This window comes from Malurus melanocephalus, unplaced genomic scaffold, assembly GCF_030028575.1.
Source record: "Malurus melanocephalus ecotype Western Australia unplaced genomic scaffold, MMel_1.1 scaffold_108, whole genome shotgun sequence".
Lineage (NCBI taxonomy): Eukaryota > Metazoa > Chordata > Aves > Passeriformes > Maluridae > Malurus > Malurus melanocephalus.
This window is the reverse complement of record NW_026623340.1, coordinates 425,486-443,485: the sequence shown is the minus strand read 5'-3', so window position 1 is coordinate 443,485 and position 18,000 is coordinate 425,486. Positions and strand designations below refer to the sequence as shown.

General features: G+C 40.0%; 1 protein-coding gene across 7 annotated transcripts in view; it reads left to right on the top strand.

Moving 5' to 3' along the window:
* Positions 1-18,000, top strand: part of NAALADL2 (N-acetylated alpha-linked acidic dipeptidase like 2) — a 365,473-nt gene that overhangs the window by 178,813 nt on the left and 168,660 nt on the right. The gene's annotated exons all lie outside the window — the stretch shown is intronic.

Sequence of the window (18,000 nt, the reverse complement as noted above, 5' to 3'; positions counted from 1 at the left end):
ACATACTAGAAATCATTAGGTAAGAAAAACTCTGTATTGGCTTTTATGTGAACAATGGGAATGCTACAAAATTGATGTGCAATTCAGCAGGGCTGTAATTACTGGGCGTGGCCAAGTTGCTTCATCAATGGTACAGCCTAAATCAACATTATCTCTGTGAGCCTTTTTGAACACCTCTCTCCACCTCCTGTAGGGAGATGTTTGCATTGTTGGTGGGAAAAAAGTAGAAATCAGTTAAAAAAAAAAGCAATTCTCTCAAAAAAATCAAGAGTTTTTCTCATCTAGCACACTGCATTTTAAACTGGGACCAAAGGAAAAAAAGAAAAAAGAAAGGACAAATAATGCTAATAGGATTCAGTCAATCAGTAAATCTAATAATTAAGGAGTGTGAATACTACATTTGTTCAGATAAATATTTTTTAAAAAGAAGCAATCTGTTCCACAATACAGACAGTTTCAGATCTGGTAAAATCACACAATTCTGCAAACGTTGCTGGGCTGATGGGAATCCAGTAATTTTATCTGTTTATGCCATGAATATGAGTTTCCTGTTTTCTTCTGGAAGATATTTGACAGGATTTTATTTCAAGTTAGGTGTAACTTGGCTCCCACAGGCCTTCAGGGTGAACATGAAAAGGGCATAAATTCCACATCCAAAAGAGGTAGAAGTTGAAACAACAAATACATCGGGCACTGCTTAAATTTATGTCCAAAAGCAGCAGAACTTACAGGGCCAAACAGATGGATAAAGGTGGTAAAATTGACAGGCTGGAAGCAGATGTCTCCTGGGACAGGTGGGTTGAGAGTCCATGGCAAGATTGAGTTCTTGGAGCCCTTTCAGAGAGAAAGTGTCAGGAGGGCAGGGCTGGAGAGGAGTGACCTGTGTGCTCCCTGTCTGCAGCTCCAAAATACAACCATTACCCTGGGAAAGGCCCTGCTCTCCAAAGGATGGATGCATTTGGTTGTGGGAGTCTCTACAGTTTATAATAAATGCTGGAGGTCGTGAGAGGCAGACCTTCAAAAATGCAGAAACAGCCACCACCACTTTCGGTAGGCAACACGCTGCTGAATTCTCAAAAGTAAATCTGCAATGAAAATACACATAATTCTCAATGAAATCTGACTTCTTAAAGCTACTGAAATTTACAGGCTCATGCTTGGTTGGATTGCCTTTGTCCCAGGAATGAGAAATCACAGCAGGATAGGAGCTTCCTCAGGAAGGGTGTGAGGAAAGGGAGTGCTTTGGTGACTGCTTCTCTGGGTGAAGGCCCCTTTAAATCCTACTCCTGTTAACAGCTGCTCTTAATTARTAGCTAATTAATAGCTATTTAACAGCTGCCCCTGCCCTCTCCATGGCTGCTTGGTAGCAGGGTGCTGCTCAGTTCACTCCTCATCTGTTGCTGGTCTTTGTGTCCATTGTACACAAATTCTGGTTTTCGTCTCACCAACGGCCGAGAAAAGCATTCCAGAAGGCAAATCTCAGTGGGAACTCATCCTCTTCCTTCCTGGATATCATTCTCAGGTATTTCTTGCGTTGCTATTGAAAATGAAAGTGTTAAATCTGKTTAGGCTCAGTCTGAAGCCAGGCCTGCAGCATCCTTGGAGATGGATGTTGGCATATTCCCAGGAAACCAGGAGCTAAGCGAGCTCTCTGGATCTGTTTCATTCCCACACTGCAGAACCACTTGGGATTCTCTTCATTCACATGGTAATTTTGGATGTGTATTTATAAGTACAAAGCCCCTTTTGAAAGGAGATAAGAGTTATATCAAACAAGGGAAAGTTCCCACTTATCCTTGTTCCATGTCCCCATCGAAGAATGGCTCTGGGAACATGGRGAGGTGTCCTTTGTGGAAGAAAGATGCCCTGTGTGACCCAARTGCTATCTGTGGAACACAGCCTTGATAAATTTAGGCTTCAGATACCCACTTATGTCAAATATGATTTCTTTTTAAACCAGAAAATAGGTTATATCTGTACTTCAGAGGTGTTAAGAGAAAGGCTTGTCTGTTTTATAGTTTTCTTTGGTTTCATACAAGTTTTTTTTTTTTTTTTTTAATTTGCTAAACATAGCTCTTTCATTTGGCTTCTTTTTCTTTAGATGAAAAAAGGATGCATTATATCAATATAATGCTTGAGAAGGAGGTGTAAGTTTGATCCTGTTAGGGTCACTTACATCATATGCTTATAATATTCCTTTTCTTTGAAGGAATGTCTTAGGTTAGGGTTTACTTACCATTGAAAGGATGTGTTTCGACTCCACCAKGAGTTTCAATGAGAACAATTTTTCTTTTCAGTTGATTATTTTCTTAACAGTATCCATAAAAATATATTGATTTTTAGATCTTTGATTTAGGAAATCATTTACAGTAAAATCTGATTTTTTTTTTTGTATTGTAACTGTATCCTTGGTAAATTAAGTACTTAGTGTTACCTTAAAATATTTTTCCTAAGCAATGCATGTTTGATTTCCTAAGCAATAAGTGTGATATGTTAATGAATTTATTTTTCCACATCAGCATAATAAGTAATAAATCCCTTGCTAAGTTTACTGTCACAGCCCAGATGAGTGGTTTTGGCCCTGCTGCCACACATTGCCTCATGTTTTCCATGAAAAAGTGATGCTGGTTTTTGGTAGGCTATAAAGTATGAATGAATTTTGGCTCCGATCTCTAATTTTTGAACTGCATAATCCTACTTATTTTAAAATTAAAGATAACTTTCTGGAATTTCCTCATGCTCCTCGTAACAGAAGTGTGGTTAGGGTTTAAAGGGAGAACCAATTTCCATGGCCATCAGCTCTCTGCCTCCTTACCATCACTGCTGCAAGTGTGGGGCAATTTAGTTCCAATTAGAACAGCAGTTCTGAGTGGTGACAAGTGCTACTTTCCCTAATAGATGATGAAATGAGCTGTGCCAGCCTGGCTGAGGGAGTAATTTCCTTTTTAAAGGTCTGGCATTCCACATTCCAGCATGTTTGGGGTAACAGAGGGATTGAGGAGGGCCTGATGATGCCTTGAATCTGTCTGTCAGTTGGGCTGCCCCAGGACATCTTTCTCTCCCCTTTACCTGTAGGTATCAGGTGCTGTTGGGAAAGCTCAGATTTTCAAAGGATCATTTTTGTTTCAGCATGACAGACAGGAATGGATGGTGAAAMATCTATGGATTTTAAAAATCCAAGCATTTTAAGAAACTTTTGGTGAGTGATAGGCTCAGTACTTGACTTTACCTGAAAAACAGRAATAYTTGACTGGACATTTCTGAGCAGCTSTGACACTAATGCTGGCTAAAAGGCAATATTTAGAGGCTAAAGAGTTATTTACCTTGCAAACTATCATTTTTATAGATTTAACCAAACCACATTTTTCTTAGCAGAAAGAATCTGTAGGAARAATCCCACACAGCCTGCTGAGATGACAACCAGCATTCATTGTAGGCCAGCTGCTTCCATTTGGGAAATACYATGGGATGCACACACTGGACAGAGCTGTCCTTCATTGCAGCTCAATATCAGGGCAATCAGCAGTTTTGGGTGGTAGTCCCAGGGATGTGCTTGCAAAGATAGTGAGGAGCAAACCTTGCAGAACAAACTCTCTTAACAATTTAATTACTGGCACTCAATAATGGACCATCTCCTAATTGCCCAAAGAGCTCCATGAGTTTCTCTTGCTGGAATTCCCATTGTTACAGTGTGCTCAGAGGGTGGATTTTTCCTCAGAGGGCATTGCAAAGAGTCCTTAACATTTCAGAAGTCCCAAACACCTCAGGTTCCTGTTTAGGATGCATCTCTCATCAGCAGGTGTAAAACCGAGCTCGGTTGATCCTCCTGAGATCCAGCCTTTCAGTGGAATCTGCACTTCCATGGTAGGCACTGCAACAATAAGCAATTAGTTYCCTGCCTGTACACATAAATCAAATTAACAAAGCCCTGAGGGGAAAGAGTTTTCTTTGACAAGCAGTTCCCTACCATCAGCACCTATGACAGCTATTTGTTAGGAGGCTGGTAAGTCAGACTGTTGCTGAATTTAACTGGCTGCAGTTCYTTGGACTGTATTAAGTTACTGTTCATGCAGTATTTCCCACTGAAGGTTGCTGGGGAACGTTGCTCAGATCGATCAGGGATAATGAAATTGATATTGTCGGAATAATAATCAATTTTAATGGTAGTATTCTGCAGTARTCTTCTGTTCAGGGGCTTCTATTCTCAGTTCAATTCTCTTTGAAAGCTGATGAGTTTCTGGGATGAAACAAAGTATGGATTACATTGAAAAGTTGGAGCTTTTCTTGGCAATGTGGGAACTTGTAGAGTGTAAGATTGCTCAAAATTGAACAAGTTGGCTTTTCTGAATTTCTAGAGTGCTGTTTGTGGACAAGAAGTTAAATAATGCCTCCTGCTCTGTGKGATTGTGTGTCTGATTTCTCTCAGTCTATGTAATCTTTAAATATACATTTTCAAGTCTCATCCTTCATATAAGCTGGTGTTTCCTTTGGACATGYGTATTTGCCATAAATTTAGTATGTTCCTGTCCAAGTTAAAATCCTGACTCTGCTTGGTTTATGAGTATTTCTTCAAGGCTCAAAAGGTGGCAATTTTCCAGTCAGATGGAATTTTCTCGATCCATTTTTTATTTTCATTTTAGTGAAACATAAAAAAATTGAGAAGTGAATTGAAACATSACTATCAAAACAGTGTTTGAATGGCTCAGAAGCAAAATTGTCAGGATATTTTTTTTCTTGGAGACCTCATGATTTTTATTCCTTTTTGTGGAATTTGGGGTGTGTCTGCTGATAGGAAATACCACATTTTGCTGCTGCTTCAGGTGACAAACTGGAGCCCACAGATTGGAGAARCCTAAAATGTGTAGAGGGGAGACAGTGAGAGAAAGGATCAATAGYTGAGAATGTATATTGAGTCCATTTACAATTTTTAAGTTACAATTACACCTGGAAGGTGTTCCCAGTGCTTCTTGAATTTGTTTCTGTCGAAGGCTACGTGAGCCAGAGCTGAGGCAATACAGATTGAGAGGATTTAATTATTGAAATAGTTGGCTGAGAGCTGTTTGTGAGTAAGAGGTGTAGCTCTGGGAAGTCACTTGTTTCATGGCCATTTGTTAGTAATCGTTATTGAATGCTTTTATTTTTAATAAATGCCAGCATGGGTGATGGGCCTTGTGATGTGCATTATTAAATAAATAGGCAGGCTTCAAAAAAGGCCGTACAGGTCATGAACAAAGTTTCTGTTCCCTGTCAACTATTTAGGGAACGAAGCAAGGAGCTGAATTATTCATGACWTGCTTGGTGCAAGGCAAATGGAACCTGCTGTTGTGCTGCTAGCAGTGCAAATAGTGACCTAAAATATACAAATGGCTTGCTTCTGTATTATCATGCCTGTTTTTCTTTACTAATATTTCTAGAAACTATTTAAGGAAATTAAACYCTGTGACAAAAAAATAATAATAAAAAAAAGTTAAATCTGCATGGTTCCCTAGGATTCTAGCACAGAACCTGCAGGGGATGTTGTTTCTAAATTATTCAGTTTATGTGCTAAGAAGATAAATAAGGCATGGCGTTAATACAGGTATTTGTTTTGTTCTTGTGGAAAACTTGTGGGTTTTTTAAAYAAAATGGAGGCCTGATTGCCTTCTAATCCCAGGGCCAGGAGTAATTCCTGTGTTCCCAGGTCCTGTAAGAATTCAAAGCACTGTGTTATAAAGGACCAGAGAGTTATTATGGACACAGTCCTTAAATATAAATACAGCCTGGGGCTGTTCATGTTGATGTAAGTGTGTGCTATAGAGAATGTAAGCTGAAGTTAGYTGATTGCAGTGCAGAAGTATTTCCACATGAAAATGGATACCTGGGGAAGAATCCAGCATTAAATTATGAGTAAAAGTACATAGCACAGAAAAGGTGAAGAATGAACCTGATTCCATCACAGCTTTGTTCTGTTGTTGGATGTTCTTTAGCCAAGCAGTCATCCTAAGGTTCAAAACAAAGCAAAATATGTCTGTGCCACAGAAAAGGTGAGGTTAAATGATTTAGTGGTTGCTTTTTTTTTTTTTTCCAGTGCTTATTTTTTTCCTGATCTCTGTGTTTCGTCAGTCATTTCAGAGCTTGTTTTGAAGCATACTAAGATAATCAAATCCGTCACTAAATTTTTGAATTATTTTTTTTTCCCTTTATTCTCAAACTGTTTTAACTGGGATGCCTGAGAGGGCTTGACATTAATACTCTGTCCTGATTAACAAGCTGAACTAAAACAGAGGATTTGGGCTCTGGTGGCTGCAGGAGCTGGGTGCTGTCACAGAGCTCCTGGGTGGCACAGGGAGCTGTTCATGGCTCTGTGAACARGCTGGGCATTATCTGGGATTTGCAKCTCTCCACYAGYAAAACTTTTCTTTTATTTCAGAAGCAGATTCTGTTAAAACAAGAATCATTTGGTATTATTCTAGAAATACAAAGCTAAATAAATTAAATCCTCTTTTAGTCTTGTGGAYTTGGAAATTGGTTTTACATGCTCTCGGCACATCCTGCCTGGATTAGTCCAACTCCCTTTTCCCAGTTTTTTGCCAGCGCTGCCACTGCAGCAGCCGTGTACAGATCACAGATTCCTGAGGAGGAATRAGGCTCATGGAGGGCTGGGTCTCTCTTCTGTCTCTCTTATTTCCCCCTGACTCTGTGTGTCTTGGAGTTAGAGGTTTCTCTGTGTGGGAAACAGTTAATCGGATCAGGATGAGTCACTGCAGGATTAAATGTTGGCGGTAGGATTGGATCCCTTCCCATCAGTTAACGTAATTAAGACTGACATTAAAGATCAAATTATCCTCTATCAAATTAGGTAAGTGAGGAGCTCTCCAGTGGCATTCCTGCCTTGCTGAGGAGGCTGTGGGGTCCTGCCAGAGGAGCCCCGAGCTGCCCTGGTGCTCCASAGCTTTGGCTCTCAATTGTGGAAGGTTCCTCCTTCCTCCAGTGTTGTCAGAGCTGGGCATTTCCCAGATCACTCAGGAGGAACTGTGGAATTGTAGGTTCCAGATCTGAATGCCTTGCTGCTTGGCTGCCTTTCCTTAGCGACCTTTCCCAGGGAAATCCCAAGGTTCTGGGATTTGGGTGCTGAGCTGGGCTGGGTTCTGGAATTCGGGTATTGATCTGGGCTGGACACACTGGTCCCAGCAAAGGGTGTGATGGCACCAGCATCTTCTGACTTCTTTCTGACTTCCTGGGAGCCTCCTTTGCTTGGTGTCTCCAAAACAGGTGAATCTCTGAGACCTGGTCCTGTTTGCATCCTTTAGACAAGAGAAGCTGACATTSCTGCAGCACCTGTTAGCACAGAGGGATATTCTTTAAAAGTTTCTTTACAYACCTACTCCAAATTTATATTACCATCCAAAGAATTCAGGGTGTTTGCATTAAAATTTGGTGACTGAATAGCCCAGCCTACCCCAAAAGAATTAACTTCAGCATTAAGGTATATATCAGATATTTTGGTGCATAAAGACATTTTAACACCTTTTGTTTATTGTGTGTTAGACACTGGTTGCTGGCTGCTTTATATTATGTGACTCTTTGTTCAGCAGASGTAGAAAGGAGATTTATCTGAAGATGGGTGTTAAGTACTTGTTATGTGCTGTTGTGCCACTCATGAAGAGTGACTTTGGGACCAAAATGGTGATATTCCATCAATAATTGAAGATCTGTTACCCCAGAGGAAAAATAGTTCCTTTTTCCAGGATGAGAGGAAAGCAATTTCATACACAGAGGGATGGCAATAATTTCCATAAAGTTTATTGTGGCCATACACAGTTTCTTGTGCCAGACTGTGATACAGGATGTAAACAGTGCCTCATAAAGCTACTGAAAAGATAACTTAAAAGAAAAAAAAGTGTGACCTTAGCAAGAATTGCAGGGCAGCTATTCCAGAAGCAACAAAAGTATATTGTAGTAGTGTTTGCAATCCTTTTCAGAGATGACTGGATAGTAATAGAGAAGGAGTGTTCCTTGCCAGGTAGCTGGAAGATATCTTGATGCTTTTTTTTGGTGCTACAAACAATGTGTTAACTTCTCAGCTGCGAGCGCTGTTAAAATTTGATATTAAAGTTAGCCAGAAAAGCTCATATTTTATTTTGCCCCCACAGTATTTGGAATCTTGGAAACATCCGTGTGTGCTCAAAATTGATTTGTTGTTACCAGAGCTGAGGGGGAGTGATGGAGCTCTGTTAGCACAGGTTTGAGACAGAATTGGGAATATCCGAGAGTACAGAAAAATCAAATTATTTTTATTTACAGTATTGCTTGAACACTAACTTTGAGAGAGACCACATTCCACTAGATATGGAAAATTGCAGTGAGTAATTGCTCACAAGTAATGGTGTGGTTTTATGAATGGAGGAAAGTTCCGTGAGGGGTCCTGATTTGATTTTAAAGCAGGGTAACAAAGTTTTCAGTTGCTTTTCTCTGTTTAGAAGAATTTCAGACCCCCTGGAAATGCTGTCTCTCACCAGCCTTGAATCAGTGCAAATGTAAAAGTACACTTTCACAAAATTGTTATCTCTATAGCTGAAAGTCTGAATTTTCAAAGAAGGCTTAATTATTTAGGGAAAGTGAAGATTGAATGAAGACAAGAAAGGCTCCTTGATGGTATTCAATTTTCCTTTCACAATRTATACTTTATAATAATGTTTTGATTTAATCAAATTAATTATCTGTATTTTATTTTTCCTTAAAACAAAGAACAAAAAAACAAAGACAGGCATGAATTGTTACATGAATATTATTATGCACCRGGAATCAGGAAAGTCTGAGCTAATACTGTTTAGACCCTTCTTTAAAGAAGTAATCAAGTAAATTAAATTAGTTTTCCATTAATATCATGTGGAATTTTTCTTATCTTCTTTTATTATTAGATTTGAGCAGAAGGGACTCGTTGACTCATATGTATTCAGCACTTCAGCAATTTAGTAATTCAGTAAATTACTATGTTTCCAATTAGAAAGAACTCAAAAAAACCTCACCATAATAAAAAAAATCAGATTTAAAATGAATTACAATTTTAAGCAATATRTTGACAGTCATGAAAGTGGAGCTGGGAGCTCTCTGGAGTGGTGAGTGATTTTATTTGCTGTATATACAGTGGCTGGTGTTCTGGAGCCTTGAACTCAAATTCCTCTCTTTTCAGCCCATAACCAGTAGTCACCCTGCCTTTGTTTTCCTAAAAATGAATGYCTCCAAGTATTGTGCTCCTTAATTCTGAATGCAGCCTTTGCCATAATTGTGGAAAATGAGAAAATTGACAGCAGAGAATTGGAGAGAGGGTGAAGCTACTGCTGCTAAGGAAACCTTAATTGYTGGAGTTCAAGTTAAAAGGCTGAATATTCAGAATTGTATCAGGCTGCAAACCCCCTGGAACTTACTGCTTATGCCATTTAAAAATGATTGGGCACTTCAGTTTAATTTGCTTGAAGGTGAAGAGCTTATGAGACRTATTTGAACCTAGAAATAATTCTGACAGCTAATTTTTACATGCATGAAGAAGAAGTTTTATAGCGAGAACCTTGACTTTTAGTGCTGTAGAGCTGTCATAAAGGCCCTAATGAYTTCTGACTTAATTATGTGTCTGAACATTTAGGTTGATACGCATTCACTACCCTTTAGAGATTCATGTCTGAGTACCAAATCCTGGATTCAGTCTTTGGCTGTGAAACCTGCTGTGCTTTACCTCTCCTCCTGCACAGCTCTGTTGAGTTCCAGCAGGCAGATTCTGTTCTGGTGAGTGTTTTACATCTGGTTTAATCTTCCACACACACCTCCCTAATTGATAAACAAACTGCACAGGCACGTTGGACCTCATCTGCTGATGGTGTAAAATGATTTGGGGCAACTGTTAGGAAAAGCCCTTCTGTATTTGCAGCATCATGCTCTGTGTGCCCATCAGTGTGTTRGGGGAGTGGTTCCCAAAATGCTTTTGCACCTCTGGGGATCCCCAGAGTGTTACTGAGGCGGAAAAGAGGAGCTGGATGTTCAGCAGTGCAGGACTGGAGATGCTGCAGCAGCAGAGTTGTCCTCCTTGTGCCTCTTCTGGGAAAAGGATATCTTAGGTTGACTGGAAAACAAAAGAAAACCTGACCCCATAGATCAGGGCAGGCTCATCTCTGCCTGGCCATGGAAACCAGGAATCATTAGTGAAGGAGTCATTAGTAGAACGYAGCTCATTCTTCTTGGTATCAAACCTGTTGGTTTAATAGTTACAGAATGTGAAATCAAAAATGTTCAGGATCCAAGGGCTTATGAAAGATTGTTACACTTTGGTACAGTTAACTCCATTTAAAATATGTTTATTTTCACTTAGAAAGTTCAGCCAGAGTTTGGATTGCTTCCCTGCTGAAGATAATTTGGTTTCAGATTGCAGCAGATTACATGTACGTAGATAGAAGAAAAATTCTTCCATAAAAGCTGCACTGTATGTAAATCATCCTGTTCAGGCAAGGAGTTTGGTGCTAAGTTACCACTTAGGTCCTAAGAGTGAATGATTTATGGGTTTGAGATGATATTTTAGGATTCTGCTGCGCATGCCTGTTTTTTAATAGCTCGTGTGTCATCCAGCTGGCACATCCTCTGTCTGTGTGTGAAAGTCAAAGTTGAAAGCATTTAATGAAACTGACTTTTCAGATGGAAGCACATTGTGGCATTGCTGTTTTTCGTGTCAGACTTGCTAAATCTCATCTGAGTTCTCCCTGGGCTGGCAGAAATGTCATCCTCAGCCTGCGCCGAGCCTGTTTGGGGATGATGCATTATTTGCTGATGCCGTTTTCCTGTTTACACAAGTGGATTTGCATGGCTTGGTGCTCCAAATATTGGACCACCAAAAACCACCTGCATCTGCTGAGGTGTTGAGATGAAAGCTCTGGAGGCTGGCCAGCTTTCTGCAGTGCTTCTGCTTACGTGGTTGACAGTAACATCTGGTAACGCAGATGTTGAGTTCTGGAGAGCCATAATTATTCTGAGAGCAGGGAGAAGTTGTCACACATAGTTATTATCATGCTACTATCACAGGTATTAGTATCAAAGAGATCATTTTGTTCTTTGCTGACAGCATATGTTTTCTCAGCTTTGGAGATGTGCTAGTTTGATGCCACGGAATATGCAGATTGAAAATTATCTCCGGGTTTTTAAGCAGTTTGAAGGTTAAAGAAGACCAAAGAGGTTGTAAATGCAAAATATTTTGTTTCTTCAGAATGCCAGTTTCACTGAAATTGTAATTGCTCCCAGAATGTGTTTCACACTGTACCCTGGAGCTCCTCCTAAGCTGGATAAGGGAATAAGGGAAATGCCTTAGCTCTGAGCATCTCAGGTGTGTTAGAGTTTTGGTTTTGCTTTGATTTGGTTTTGTGTTCTTCTGGGTTATTTGTAAGTTTGTGTTTTAAAACCCCAGACTCATTTTCAGGCACAGGATTATTGGAAGGAATAAGACAGCTGAGATGTTGGGAATTYTTGTATTTACAGAGGTATTACAGAACAAATATTTGAATCTCTACTGAGAGACAGATTTAAATAACAGAATAATTCTTGAATATTTAATTCATTTGGTCAGCTTGATATCAGGAATTAATCCCGATTTTTATAGGATACATCTTTCATTGAAACAGGAAACAATTGTTACTTCTTGATTTATTATTTTTACAGTAAATACTGAGTTTTTATCTAAAAGCTTTGCATTTGAACATCTGCACACATGGAACAGTGCCTCTTGTTAAATCCTTCCAGTCTAGTTTGATGCAAGTAAAAGTTTATATTAGCAGTAGTGACTTTTAAAAATTACTCAGACAACACAAGTTTCTGATGTGGTTAGAAATAAAACTACGTGAGCCCAATGAAACATGCTTAAAAATCTTTGCCTATCTAGGACAAGTTTTTTTTTTTTTTTTTTTTAAATTTTAGACTTGATTATGACAGGTGTGAAAAGAATTTGAGTAAGAGGGACCAAATGAGTAGGAGTTCCAGGCTAGGAATGCGAAGAACCATAAAATTTTCCTAATGTGTTATTCTGCACAGTCTAAATCTGAAATTAGTACAAGTGATTTTATAATGATCTGTATTAATGGGTGCTTTTTTTCCTTTAAAACACAACTTTAATTATATTTGACTAAAAATGAATATTTTTCATTGGAATACCTGAAGTTACTTAAAATGCTTTTTGGTATTTTCCAAATTTATTAACTTTCCTGTCCGTGTAGCTGTGCAAGCGCTCAGGCAGCCAAGAGGAAAGTGAGATCACAAACAGGTCATCACCGAGTTATTTCTCACATTGTCTTTTGAGCTGTCCAGGCAGTTTGCACTTTTAACTTTTGTCCTCAGTTCACATTTCCATTGGAGGCTGTGARCACAGGGAGCTGCTGTGTTTGCCAATTCCCAAATAATGGAATGCTTTTTGTCACTAGGGATCACTCTGCGTTTCCTTGCTTTTCCATGGTAGTGCCTCTATGCTGCTTTGCTTTGTGGTGGCTTTGTGGTCCTCATGTAGCCATTTCCTCCTTCACATGACACCATTTCACAGATTGAGTCATTTTTGTGGGTTCAGTTTGTGRTTTTGCCATGTGTTGCACAGGAATGGTCACCCCGAGACACGGATTTTGTAACTCTCGGACGCGGTTTGTCGGTGCAACGAGCGTAAGCGATTTAGCTTCGTTTTCTGCCCTCTGGTTTTACTGCTCAGGATGAAAAGGGCTGTTTGGTTTTATTCTCGTGCTTTATTTGCTGAGCACCGTGTCTTTGAACTGTGCTCACACGGTGCCCTCGGTCAGTSTTTAGTTTCAGATGCATCTCASTTTGCCTCGTGTGGCTGCATCAGTCAACCCTGGACAAAAACTGGGTCATTTTTGCATCWTSCAYGGAATRTTTTTSCCAGGRTTGTGTAACTGKGTGTAACWAAGTGAATTCCCATGCCACTTTGCTGACTGATGTGGTCCTCACTGAAGTTTCCTATCAGTTTCTTTCCTGTGAGGTGTGGTGGCCCATTCTTACTCCCTTCGTAATAAAACCATTTATTGTGATCCTGACTTTCTTGTTGGGCATCTCCATATCCGTATGAGGAGCTGTGCAGCTGGGAAGATCTGGTTTAGAAAAGAACCAGAGCTCATCAGAGTTTTTGTTCTGAGATGGCACTTTTATCTAAAGAATGGTATCTTAATACCATTTTTTGAAGTAGTGGGAACTCCTTCTTTGTAAACTTTTCCCTGTGCCAGAGACAATTTGGGAGCTGTTTTTAAAGACTGGATTTCGCCGGCCTTGCTGCAGTGGGTCTGGAAATTTATCAGTTATCTTGCCTYGGGGGTATAATTGCCAGATGCTTTCTGGTCTCATTAAACTGGAATCAACATCCTTGTAAAATCTATAAAGATGGGTGCAATGCTGCTGCTTCAGACAGGTAAACAAAACCCAATGGTCAGCACCAAGAACTGCAGCTTTGGCATCACAGGAGTCATCCCCATTGCAGTGGGCTTCTGTGGGGGGCAGCAAAAAAAACCCAAACTGGTGAGGAAAAAAATCAGTTTTCCAAGCTAACATTAAATTAATAATATTTATTTTCCTATTTATGTACTCATAATATTTCATGCTTGCATCACATTGATGATGCAGAATATTAAATTTCATAAAATGTGAATTTGTATTTTCAACAGCAGCTACAATACTATTGTATTGGATACAATAGTAAATTCTGCACAGTGAGCATTAGTCTTGGTATTAAGTGTAGGATTAAAAAAAGAGTACTATGTATTTTAGCTGTAATTTCTATTTCAATTAAGAAAGGTAGGTTCTGAGAGTGTGATAGCAGAGCTCTTTTCAAGCCAATTTCTCACTTTTCTCACTGAAAAAATGTTCTGATTTTTGACAAAAATTGGGAAAGAGTCTTAAAGCTTAAAATGTAATGCAAGGTTAAATTGTGTCAACAGCRAACACCTGTGAAATACTGTACCTTTTACATGAGAAATTAAGAAAATATTGGAAAGTATATTTCATAATTTAACTGTGCCAAATTTTATACAATGCTTGTACAGCAACCCATAACCCTGTTAATTAATTAAAAACAGCAGCAACAAAAAGGAAAGAAGGTAAACAGGAGACCTTTTCAGCATCGACTGAGCTTTCCCAGTTAAGACTTAGCCCCTCTTCTGAAGATCAATAAACTTCACAGATCAGGCATGTAATTGAAAGTGCCTCCTGTTCTGTGCCAGTGCCAAAAGCAGCAGAGCATTTTCTGAGAATTCAGTCAATAATTACGGCTCACTTAATGGGTGTATTATGCCTTGAGGTGTTTCTAACTCTTCTGCAAAAAAAATTTTTTTTTTTTTTTTGGGTCAGGCAAAGGCATATTTTCTTACCCACCTAAACTCATCATTCCTTCTTAAATGTTGCCTGCCTATCTGCTCTTCACAATATTTTTATTAAAGGGGGAAGAAACAGTGTTTTCATCCATCATTTTTGTGATACTTTTTGCATACAGGAGGGGTTTAATTGGGTGGAGAGTGCAAGGATCAGGGGTTGCTTGTGGTGGCAGATGTGACATCTCCTGGGCAYGCAGCACCTTGCAGTGGCCTTTGCACAATTTGCAGCAGTGGCCAGGTCACAGGAGGCCTTGGAGATTCCTCCTTCACAGAAAACTTTTGGCCTCATGTCACAAGAAAGTTCTGCCAGTTGTATACCCGGTTTTGCTTTTCATTCACGCAAAACCTTTTCACGTTTGTTGAATCTTTCAGAGCCAAAGCCGGACTTAACCCTGGGTGCTGTTGGAAGGTTTTGATCCATGTAGCTCTGGCAATTATTGCATTTCAGAACTTTGTTATTTCAGGCTTTATTAATGATACTAGTGTAGCTATTTCCCTCTGCTTTTGCTTGAATTGCAGATCATGCAGAGCCATAATTTAATTCAGAACATTATTTAATGAAACAAACTTTTTTATCGCTGACCTGTRCTGTGCTATTACTTTAATAAGCAGCTTTTTGATGACATACTGATATCCTAAATTCTTACTTCACTCTCTGTTTACTCTGGAGTAATTACTAAAATTTTTGGTAGAGTTTGTGAATTAAATATGGGTTTTGTTGGCTTTTTTTTCCCTGAGACAGTTTGTGTTCAGGGGATACTGAATTGTCATGAGGAGCACTGAAACTCACAGCTGTTAAAATCATAACAAATGTTGATTGTTCAGCTYCTCTTCGATCTCCTGGGTTTGAAAGTCAGAGTCTGGATTTAGCTGGACTGTCAGATAGGAAGAACCTAATTTTACCAAGTCCAAGAATAAGGACTGTGTGTGTCAAAAGTTTTGATGTAATTGACCTTGATTTCCGATTGATTTTGAGAGTAAGGGGAAACAATGGATTTCCATTATTTTTCTGCTTAAGGAAAAGCTGATTGAAATTTTGTAAAATTCGATTTTGGAGAGTAAAAGTATAGATGTCACCTTTTTAATAATACCAAGCTGTTCTTTCCATYTCAGTTTTTGACTGAAATTGAGACTTTTACCCATCTTTTATATCCGTACTGACTGACTCACTAACACTTTCTGACTGTATAAAATTTGCTGGGCTCATAATTTGTATCCAGTGGAAAGGTCACCATGAAAATCTTCATATAAGAGGAAAAAAGTTTTGATTTTCCTGTTTTCAGAGTTCTTAGAGTTGTTCAGCTGCAGTTGTATCTGTGGTGACGATKTGCTGTCAGCAGAGGTGTCATAAAAAGTGAGGCCAAACCTGTCAGACACACGCGTYGAGGATATATCTGCTTTTGAAGCTATCAGTCTGGAGGAGGCTGATAAGACAACCAAAAGTAATCTTGACTTGAGAAAAGAGAGAAAAACTAGCAGGATTTTAGATGATAGGGGAGAGGTGAGGTAAACAAGAAAGGAAGGCTTGGGGATGACAGGTTTGTATTTTGGTGTTAATAAATAATATCCCGCCTAACACAGCAGCGTCTCTCTCTGGTAATCCCCTCGTGGCATCCCAGAGCCCAGTCTGCATTTGTGTGGCCTTGTCCCTGTTGGTGGCTTTTTGTTCTGCTGGCACTCTGCTTTTTGGGAAAGGGAAATTTGGGGTGGGTGTGTGGGTCACCCCAATTGCTGCCTCGCTGCGAGTGGAGAGTTCTTGTGCTTCCAAAATGAAGAGGTGCCCAAGCAGAGGACAGGCTGGTCATRTCCTTGGCAGGCACCAGGGTACCATGATGGTCAGGGAAACCAGAATATTGTTGGTGTCATGTTCTGCTCTGTCCCTGACTTGTTTAAGACTGTCCAGCCCTGGAGCTGGGTGGATCCTTGATTTGGAGCTGTGGGGACAGTGATGTGACAGTGGTGTGACATCTGCACTCTGGAGAGGCTCTGACAGAGCCTCCCATCAACAGCATTTCCTCAACCTACACAATCTGATGCTCACCTAAGGCSTATTTGGGGTTTTGGCCAGTGGGGTCAGATTGTTTTAATTTACTAATTGATTTCTGTTTTCCTCCCTACTTTTCACTTAGTGCTCCACGTATTTCTCTTAGGTTTACATTTACTGAGTAGTGATGAGTCACTGTCTGGTGCTGTCCTATCGCACCTGTTAAAAAATTACACCTGTTCCTTGTAGATAAGGCAAGAAACAAATTACTCTGGGGTGCCTTTCTCTGACACTTCATTTGTCTTCCAGACTGTGCAAGGGTAGTTACCTTCACGCCAGAATTAATTATGGGCAACTCTGGAATTGCTTAATCTGTCAGAAGCAACAGGAGAAGAAAACATTTTATTCAGTTCCAGAGACTGGGTGAATAAGGAATGGATGGGAGTTTTCCAGACATAAATASAAGTTTTCTCACTCCTATTTTCAGCTTCTGAGTTCTCACTAAAGTTGTTATAATTTCTGCTTTCATCAATATTGCTCTACTGTGTCTTAAATTAGCAGGGTCACCCTATAGCAGATGGTTGAAGAGTTAAACTGTTTTCCCTTTTACTGCAGTAAATTTATTCACAATGTATACAATGCTTACAACAAAACTATACCCTCCTTGGTTTGCTCTCTGTGTCAAGATAAAACCCCCTTTAGAAAGAATAAATCCTGCATTGGCTGGATATCCTCTCCTAATCTAAAGACTGTAACTGGTAACTACATAAATTACTGTTATATTCTCAGCACAGTTTCAAATGAATGCCTTTATTCCTCATAAAACCACTGCTGTATGGCTTTTCCAGCAGGAGCGGCGAGCGAGGGGCTGCTGGCCCAAATATTCCCTCCAGTTCCAGTGCAKACAGTAACTTTAAACTGTATTTATTTGTTTGGAACGAGTCAAGAGCCRCAGGAAGGGTTGTGGCTGTGTCCCTCCATCTGGCGGCAGGAGTACGGTGGGAAAGGGAAGGACTGAGAATGCATTTACAGGGAGAAGGGAAAGCCTTTCAYTGTTGATTTAACAAGGTAATATCCCTGCAGTCAGAAATTAAATTGTTAGCCTAGGGGTTTTCCAGAATAGGCTTGTTGTTTAGAATGGTTTTCTTTATATTATAGTGAGTGAGAGGGGTTTATACATCTCTTAGTCTATCCTTTTCCTCTCCTTSGTGTAAATCAGAGCAGGGTTTGGCTCAGGGTTTGCAGTGCTCCAGACCCCTTTGGTTTTCTCTTCTCTTTGCAGAAACACAACTCTGTGGTGTGGCATGCACACACATGGGGAATAAAAYATCATTCCATATTCTGCTTTTGTTTATTTTCTCTGTGCTCACGTGCCTGGACCAGGCTTGTGCAGCCGTTSCTGGCAGCATCCACAGCCCTGTGTGTGTTGAATGTGTTCTTGTGGCTCTGTGCCTGCTGAATCCTCTGAGCTGCCACCAGAGAAGGGACCCTAAAGGCTGCCCTCAAAGGCTGGCAGTGGGTGTCATTGCTGTTGGGACCCTGCAGTGGTGGCCCCAAAGCCATCACTGGCAGAGCAGGGGGACATCTGACCAAAGCCATGTGAGACCACGTCCCTCTGTGTTGCTGTCTCACTGCCTTAAT